The sequence below is a fragment of the Lissotriton helveticus genome, chromosome 2_1 (assembly GCF_964261635.1).
Source record: "Lissotriton helveticus chromosome 2_1, aLisHel1.1, whole genome shotgun sequence".
Classification (NCBI taxonomy): domain Eukaryota; kingdom Metazoa; phylum Chordata; class Amphibia; order Caudata; family Salamandridae; genus Lissotriton; species Lissotriton helveticus.
The window spans coordinates 151794461-151804361 of NC_136059.1; the positions used below are offsets into that span (position 1 = coordinate 151794461).

Genomic DNA, 9901 nt, shown 5'->3' on the forward strand with positions numbered 1-9901 from the left:
TCTGGGAATGGCCCCATCGCAGCGCTGATTCACGGACTGTCATTAGAGATTTGCGTGTCTTTGTAGGGATTTTTGCCTGTGGTACCTTCCATTTGGATCAGGGTCCGGCGTTTGCCTCTAAGGCGTATAAGGATGCCATGACTTCGTTGGGGGTCCAAGTCAAGTTTTCGTCTCCCTACAGACCTGAGGGTAATAGTGTAGTGGAGCGAATGAACCGTGATTTAAAGCAATCTTTGACAGTTTGAGTTATAGGCACTGGCAGAAACTGGCTGACCCACCTCAATGGCGTGCAGCGTGCGCTTAATAATCTCCCTAGAAGGTCTCTGGGTGGGCGGACCCCATACGAAATGCTCTTTGGCATCAAGTTGTACGTCCCTGACCTTGACGGTCTAGACTGTGTGGTTCGCGCCACTTCCTTTGACGCAGATGAACATTGCAATGTTTTAAAGAATCTACAAAAGACCAGAGACAGTCTTGCAAAGGAACATTTGCCCTCCACATCGGATGCTGCATTGCAGATCCCGGTAGTCGGCTGGCTACCCCAAGTTGGAGAACTGGTTCGAGAGAAGATCGATAACAAGAAAGAATTTGGTCCTTCCTATCGTGCTCCGGTTCCAGTCCTTGGAGTGAAGGGCACAAGAACAGTCATTTTACCACCACTTTCTGGTCGTAAGGAAAACAGGTTTATTTCAATTGACAATGTCAAGATACACAGAGTGGCCGATTCTTCTTAGTATGACACCAGCAGTTTCCTGTCCTTCCATTGTGAGAAATTCAGTTGTACCCACTGCTTCTAATCATGAAACTGAAGTGGCCATCGAGTTGCCTGCAATTTCCGTTCCTTTATTAAGTACTTTCCCCCGGTGCTGACTAAAATGAAATAGACTATACTTACCCCACTGATTTGTCCATGCCTGATCTGCAAGCACGTTTAGCCACGGAATCCAGATTTTCATTTGACTCTGTTTCCCTTGCCTCGAAGAAACCATCTCATTTTGCAGTTTATGCCAGCTTGTTTAAAAAACATTTTTTAATTCCACCTTGGACATATATTTGGCTGGTTCTTTTTTAATTTTACCTTTTTATGTCAATTGGTTTTGTATTTTATTTTTTCTGATTGGTAAATGGACACTATGTCGAGGAAAGATCATGCATTCGCCATCTCAATGGAACTTTGGCCCCCCTTTCCTCATCGCATTCTGCACATAGACTGAGAAGAGACTTGACATTTGTTAACATCACTGCTTGGCCTGTCCTTGATGGGATAGTGTGGGATGCCGTTCGATTTCAAATTCATGGCCCTACGGAGGTTGTTAATGTCCCTAATGTGCTTAGAGTTAATATGGGGGATGTGGTGAAACAAAACATACGTTCTGATGATTGGGATGTTCAGGCCGTAGAGTCTTTGTTTTCTGATTTGAAATACTATGCTGCCTTTGATGCTGAAGATTTGTACTTAGAATCTGCTAATTATGGTGATTTGTTTTGCTTTCAACATTTTGGCATTCACTTCTTGTATAAAACAACATCCAGAAGGAATATTGTAAATTTTACACAATGGGAGCATTGTCCGGCTCCTATACAAGGCAGTTCTAGTACTTTTTTGAAGAAGTACACTTATTTTACTGACTTCAATCAGTCTAATCCTGAGTCCTTTTATTTCAAAATGACACAGAAGCCTATGTCCAAGGTTAGACTTACCGATACCAAATTATTGTACTCGAAATCCTTTCTTAATCAGCTGGCTATTGGAGGCTATGAATTATGGAAGGAAACAATTGACCTGAAATCGGTTTGGGGGTCTAAAAACTCGCAGGTGCAAGGCACTGAGGCTTTGCACCGTGCATGTCTCATCCCGAATCAAATGTTGTTTTTGAATTCTACTATTTCACAGACAACGTGCTTTGGATTGGCTACTTCTAAAAAACTAAATTTTCCTACTATCCCAGAGTTAGAAGAATATTCTGGATGGAGTAATTATACTCAATTTTCGATTAGGGACTTACAGACCCTAGTGCTAAATTCGTCCTTTAACGTATCCAGTATGGACCCTAAAGGTTGGCTGGTGTGGCACAAGAGTGCTGATTCTTGCCAGCGCAATTTTCTGGGTTTATCTGATGGCTTTACACAGGTGAGACCTGATCCACGTTTTGAAACTGAGCATTCTGTCACAACTTACTCTGTGGGTAAGTTATGTCAAACCTGGCTGAAACATTCTAAATTATCTGCAGTTAAATTACATCTTGCAAAACTAAATGATGATGTAGATTTAAATGATTTCATCAAGGGCCCGGCTAGTGGTAGGTCAAAAAGATGGATATATGCTGTCTACAATGAAATCTGGAAAACTTCCCAGATTGAGGCAGCAACACGACTTAGGGCTATAGATCAAGCAAATCTAGAGAAAGTGCTTGCAGTAGTAGACAATAGTATTAACATGCTTTCTTCCCGCATTTACACTTTAGATAATATTGAATTTGAATAATGAAGATTGTTGCGGGTTAATTAAAGGTGTAGCTTATGTGGTAACCGTAACTGAACGTGTCGTTTGATGCAGAAATGTCCTGTACCCACCCACACATGAAAATAGGGAGGTTTCCATTTGGCCACGCATCCCAACCTTGAAAGCACAGTTCAACGGCATGAGCAGACTGAGGGCTCTATTGTCCCAGAAAGAAGTGGCCTTGAGTTCGGCTCGGGAAACTTTCGTGCTTCACATAGCTAACACCCGGACTGAGGTTCAGGCCCTTTTAAATACTGATTTACCGTTGCATTTTGGCGAAATGATACATTCTATCTTTAACGCATCCTCCACAACTGGGCTGGCGCATTTTTTCAAAACAGTTAGCAGCGGCCTTGTGACTTCATTTGAAAAAATATTTGGAGTGATCCCTAGTTTCTTTCATTCCATTTTTTCGAGTCGGTTTGGTGGATTCCCGGTTTTACTGGCACTAGCGGCAGGCGTCCTATTTGTACTTTGCTTCCTTAAATATGGATGCCCAACATGTGGAAGAAGCCGCCCAGCCCCTGCTGCCGCTGTTTCGCAACCGGATGCTTGAATATTTTGGCACACTGCCGCTTGCGATTTTGAGCACGGCATATGGATTATCGTTTCGATTTTCCTACTTCACCTGTGTCCAGCCTGTATTTCACTGCCTGAGCTGTGATTTTGATTGGGCCATTGATTTGTGTCTCTGCGGACCGGTTTCTCCTGACGTTGATTTTAATCAGCTGATGAGTCCTATCACTACTCACGAGTTGGTTTGTTCTGACGAAAGGATTATGGCCTTAGCAGTGATGCATGGACTTAATGGGTCCCTGGAACGTATTCGCAGCGGCGCAGGAATTCTTGGAACTAAGCTTTCTTGAGAACCCACCGAGTTGTCCTCTGATGGTAATAGAGGCTCCGATACTTGAGGAACACGTATGTTCTTTTCCACTTTTGAATTGGATGGCTGAACTGTTTTCGGATGAAGACAGTGATTTCATGCTAGAGGCTGTTGCTGCATATTTTGCTTATACGGTCTTGTCTTAAACTCTTTTCCATGGTTTAAATCCGGCCATTTGACTTTCAGCTTACATATTTTTGCGATTTTTAGTACACTGATTTATTTCCCAGACCTATTGACTTGAGCAAAATATTAAATTTGTTTTACAGTACATTCATGGCTCGCAGTTCTTGAACTCTGCTTTCATGAAGTTGCCCTTATCTTATCTTATCCGTCCTCGGATCATGGGGGGGTGTCCTATAGCTACTGTATATCTTTATAATGTGTTAAGTTAGCAAAGGCTCATTAAATGTTTAAACGCCATTTTTCCTTTTGATGCTTCTGCACACGACACTTAATTGTTGATTTAACTTTCAACCTAGTAGTTCGTTGCGGTTTACATGAGAATAATATGTTATTTCTCTGATATCAGCTTTGCTTAATAAACTATGTCTGTACAGAGAGTGCTGAAGCTTCAGGAACAATACGATATAGAATTGTTATGAGGTCTGATCTTCGCGCTTTCATAGACATAACATAAGTGCAGCTTCTGCCAACTTTGGGCTTGAGGCGGGTTTTATATTGCTTTGCTTGAGGCACACAAACACACTTGATGCTGTTCGCATGCTGAGAGAGCTGGTGTATGCTGATGTGATCTCTTCATTCTAGGATCCTGAGGTATCGGCCCGCCCTAATTCAACCCAAAGAGACCTTCTTAGCTATTAATATAATATGCGAGTTAGGGAGGGTGAGAAATAAGTGTTGTTAACCCTTATTCATTTACAGCATGTTAACATGCTGTCACCGTTCGCTTTCTATGGACTAGTAACTATGCTGGTAACTTTGCTTCTGATAATATGTTTACTTGTATTATCTAAGATACTGCGCCTGAGAAGACGGCATTAGTAAATAAACATTTCAAATGTTCACGTGTTCTTCTTTACTCCATGTTCTGGTTTGAAATGATTGTATAACGAAAGAGTGCTCATGTGTTCCACGTAACCTGAGGTTTATAAGTTCATGTTCTGGTTTGTCTAAACATTGGGAGTTGGTTATGACCAATGAGACACTGTAGCTAGCTCGGTAAGGGGTTTGTTGGGTACTAAGGTGAGTTTTGGGTCACCCTAATTCGCTGAGGTTCCAATCCTCTGTGCACAGTTCTGTGGGAGAACAGAAACCCTGCTACAGCACCATTGGGGTACGCTCCTGACGTGTATCGCTTTTAGGCACAATGCATTGGTGGGACGACCCGTACACCCGCTCGCACCAGTGGGGTACGCTCCTGACGTTTATCGCGTATAGGCACAATGCATTGATGGGACGACCCGTACACCCGCACGCACCAGTGGGGTACGCTGCACACGCGTATAGGCACAATGCATTGGTGGGACAACCCATACACCTGCACGCACCATTGGGGTACGCTCCTGACGTGTATCGCTTATAGGCACAAAGCATTGGTGGGACGACCCGTACACCTGCACGCACCAGTGGGCTGTGTGCGCATCACATGCTCCAGTCAATGCATGTGTACAGTGCGTTCCACAGGCTCACGCATGGCACCATTACTATAGTGACAACAGGAAAACACATGGCAGGGATGTGGGTGTGAGTTCATCATGAGGATGTCCATGTATGTAGTTACGTGGCTGACCTACATTAGCAGGCCCCCAGTGTGGCACACACTGAAATAGCATAGGGCATGTGAACTAGTGGCATTGTTGATGACTGATGGGCTGTGGAGACATGACATATGTGACGGGCCATTATGTGGTTTATATTACCTTCGCACTTGCCACATGAGTAACATAATGGACATGTAGTCATTCACATGAACACTGTGATGGCACACTCTTCATTACGGACATCTGTCACATGATGCCAGGGACAGGGGCACTGTCTCACAGTACCAATTTAGGCTATACATGACCCTGTGTGACAATGTAATGTGTGTGCCATGTAATTCATTGTACATGCTGTTTGTATTGGGTAGCCGTCATCCTCTATAGGTGCATCTATGATGGGTCTGTGTCGTGATAGCAAGTGTCACACATGTATGCACACCATGCCACAGGGGCATTTCTAGAGCTCATGTGTGTGATCGCATCATAGAGCATTTGGCCACAGACATACAGATCTGCATTCAGAGTATGTCTGTGGTGTAGTATTGTAAAATGCTGAACTCATGCACTAAATAACTGAAAAGCAAAATATGGAGCACATGTGACGTGTGTGTGTTCCGTGCAGTCAGCTGTCTGGATGTGTTGACCACTTTCTCATGCAGGTCACGTGACGTGTGTCACTGACGCTATACATTGCTCTGCCAACTCTGACATGCCCAGATTATCTTTTGTGTGCATGTCATGTACATTTCACAGACAACAGGGCAATCAGTTATGTGTCAAGAGAGCCAAGTATCTTGCTTAACTGTCCATGACGTATAGCCCATCGCAGGTACATAAGTGATTTCATGTGTGTAATCACTGTTGAGTGTGATATGTACATTGTAAAATGTCTTGCCTGATAGTGGTACACTTTTTTCTCCACACATGTCGTGCAGGGCACCCACTCTGCCAAGGTCGTTGCCTGACTTGGATGCCATGAGGGAACGGGATTGCATCCGGCGCTACAGATTTACACAGAAAATGATAGAGGATTTGACTGACAGACTGGAACCACACCTACAACCACGGCACAGGTATCCAACTGCGCTGACACCCAAGGAAAAAGTGATGGCAGCCCTACATTTCTTTGCCACAGGTATGTTCCAATTCACCATAGGTAATGTGGGGGGGATGTCCCAGACCATGTTTAGTCGGGTCCTCCGTGATGTCTTAGCAGCTATGTTGCTGCACATTGATGAATTCATTAAGTTCCCCACTCCACAAGAGTTGAACAATGTCAAGGGTGCATTCTATGCCCTGGGACGCATGCCACATGTAATTGGGTCCATTGATGGGACACATGTTGGACTGGTGCCACCACAGGCTCAGGAGCAGGCCTTCCGCAACCGGAAACATTACCACTCCATAAATGCCCTGCTGGTGTGTCTTGCTAACATGATGATTTCCCATGTTTGTGCACGTTTTCCAGGATCATGCCACGATGCATTCATCATGAGGCGGAGCAGGGTACCACAGATGATGCTGCAGCTGCGCAACCATCGGGTATGTCTAGTTGGTGGGTATACACTGTTACTCATGTATGTCTCTATGTCAAGCATCTCTCTCATTGCTACTCATTGCACAGTCATTGACATGATGTATTGTTGTAGGAGAAGCCGGATACCCAAACATGCCGTGGCTCATGACTCCACTACGCAACCCCCGAACTGCCGCAGACCAGCGTTACAATAATGCACATGGCCAGACACGGCGTGTGATAGAGCGTACGTTTGGACTCCTGAAGAGCCGGTTCAGGTGTCTTGACAAGACAGGCGGATCACTACCATACTCCCCGCTCAAGGTGTGTGATATCTTCACCGTGTGCTGCATGCTGCACAACATGGCAGTGGAGGGGGAAGTGCCACTCATCTTGGATCCTGATAACAGTGAGTACCTGTATGATAGTGTGCAATCTTACACCTTAGAGTGACATTTGTAGCATAATGTGTGTCCAGCAGACAGTACACAATTTCACTTTGTGGTTGGTGGTGCTGTGTTGCACAAGTAAAGATGTAATGCCACACACATAAGCACAATGATTCCAGTTTGAATGTACAAGTCTACTATGTTGTCAGTGTATTGTACGTGACCATGTCTAAATGAATCTATACAGTACGTGTCCACTTGTGTGCCTGTCCTTTCCAGGTTGCCCGGGCTGTTGTCCATTTGTGTCATCTTGGTCCTCCTGCAATTCCTCTTGATGATAGCAATGTTGGCTGAATCAGCGTACCCTGCACAGACATGTCGTAATCCCATTTTGGGTAAGGATTCCAAACCGGCATTTCATTGTTGTAATGGTTTTTTTGTGGGTAGAAACTGTTCCCGCGCATGTTGTAGGCCCATGCATAGATATCAGGTTGCCATGTATCAAATTGCATGTAGCGCCACTCCCATGACAAGACAGTCACCTAACCTGACAGTCATCTGTAGTCAAGTTTATAATTTGGTGAATGCATCAATGTGTGTTTACATTGACCCTGACACATTGCGGATGCCACGGCTTGCCATTGTGTGTGACATCACAAACACAGGCACTGTGGAGAATTGCTGCCTCACTGTGTGCAGCAGGATGTGTCCAAATCATCCAATCAACCTTGTGGGCCAGTACAGTTTGTTTTCCTGTGAACCATGTTGTGCCGGTGTGGGCCAGTGTATGTCCCACATTTTCTGTCAATTCTCTTGTGAGTCTGTTTGCATGGATGCATTGCCCCTTGTGGCAGTATGTCATGTCACTGTCACATTGTTACCTCTGTTCAGGTGGACAACACTGCTTCGCTAGCCTTCTCAGTAAGTTGATGTTAACTTTCCTTTCTTATGATGCCAGGTATGTTGCGCAGATTACATCACAACGTTGGCCTGGGGCTAATGTTCACACTTACATGGCAACAGTCCGTTGAGGTAAATGTCTGAATTCTCCTCTGCCATGCAGCATATCCTGGTCACGGTAGGGTTGTATCTTTTAGCATTCTGCCTATGTACTCACAGTTGAGTTTGTTTACACATGCTTTTCCTGTCTAGCATAGTAAGGCACAGTTGCAAGAGGTAATGAGTGGGCCCTATGGGCCTTAATGTTGTTTTGTTTATTTTCTTTCTCATTTGAAGAGCTGCTTACGGCTCATGCAGGTGATGTCAACTTTCCCGTCATGACCCTCACTTATTCACAGGGCTGAGTATGTATAGTTGGCTTTGTGTCATTTGCACTGCTATACGTTACAATTACCGAGATCGTCAGCATCAATCTTACACTGGGACGTCGTTCATGACTGCATGGATCTAATTCCATTGTAGCAGCCTAGTGAGCATAATACATGCTCCATTATGGTGAGCACCCCTACCAACTCTCATGTGTCCCTGTAGAAGGATCTCATCTTGGCCCATTCCAAGATCTGTGGTCACTAATAAGACACAGTGGCAGTGGTTGCACTACACAGGTGTGAGCGTTACAGTGTAGATGGCAAGATACTCTGAGATTCTGTAACTGAAAGTATGAAATAGTCATGCATGGTTGGCTCTTTTTCAGATCTCCATCCCTGCAGTTCTCATCCTCACCTTCCCTCGCCTGATCGCCCTAATGTGTCGGCAGCACATATACTAAAATTGGAACGATACAGAGAAGATTAGCATGCCCCCTGCGCAAGGATGACACGCAAATTTGTGTCTGTCATTAGTAGTCAGACCAAGGGGATATTGGGAGATGGAAACCTTCCAGCATCACTCTACTCTGATGGTCACACGTACGGACAGTCCCTGGCAGTTGTGTGGAGAGTGTATCACCAGCATTACAGGTAACATCATTGCATGAGTGTTATAGTCATCTGCGCAATGCCACTGGACATGTAATTTGGCAGATGCAGCATGTCCTTGCAAGTAAGTTCAAACTAATGTGTAGGAACTGTGTTTCAAAATGTACATTGTGCCTCATTGCTGTCACCGCCAGTATCTATCCAGACTGCATGCATTCAATATGTCATTCTTTACAGTGAGTGATCATATGTGGGTATGTGTACACTCACAACAAACATGCTGTTCTTAATGGCTGATGGACCATATTGTGCATGATGAACATGGTTGCGTATGAGTTCTGTTGCTTGATACACACAACGTGCAGGCAACTGCTGCTGACGCAGTGTGTCGTGTGCCCTGATTGGCATTATGGTGCCTGGTCCTGTGGCCGTGATGTGTATTCAATGTTCACACATTTGCTGTGACAGACCCATGGGTAACCAGCCACTCCAGGCTCACATAAATTTTTCAATTTTTGCCTAGCAGGAATACTTGGGTTGTGTGTCTGTTTGGCATGTTCAAATGCCCCTTCTGCCCTCATGTGTTCACTCATCCTGGCTGCTGCATCCACAGCCACAACGCTGCACTGCATGCCCCAATCAAGCCACACACACCTATGAGATACTCATCCATACATCCATCAATCCATCAGTGGAGCATGCCGCATCTTGTCTGTGCCACTGTTGCACAACCGCCATGACAAAGGCCCGTCCCTCAGCACCTGCAACATGCACACTGCTAGACACTCAGCTCATTTCATGACACATGTGACCACATCAGTAGGAATTTGTGTAGCTAGCAAGTCCCCCCGTTCTGAATAGTAGTGGCCGATTGTCCTTGGCTCTCATAGGGGTACCAGGTGCAGACACACATGATTTTAACCATAATTAACATGAGGGGACATAGTGGTTGATTATGTTATCACACTATTATTATTAGTTAGTGAATCACTGTTTGTATTTGCCT

The 9901-nt window shown here is 44.8% G+C and overlaps 1 pseudogene; it reads left to right on the plus strand.

Annotated features, from left to right (window-relative positions):
- The first annotated feature begins 8725 nt into the window (after window positions 1-8725).
- LOC144820562 (U6 spliceosomal RNA) lies at window positions 8726-8821 on the plus strand (annotated as a pseudogene).
- Window positions 8822-9901: the final 1080 nt, after the last annotated feature.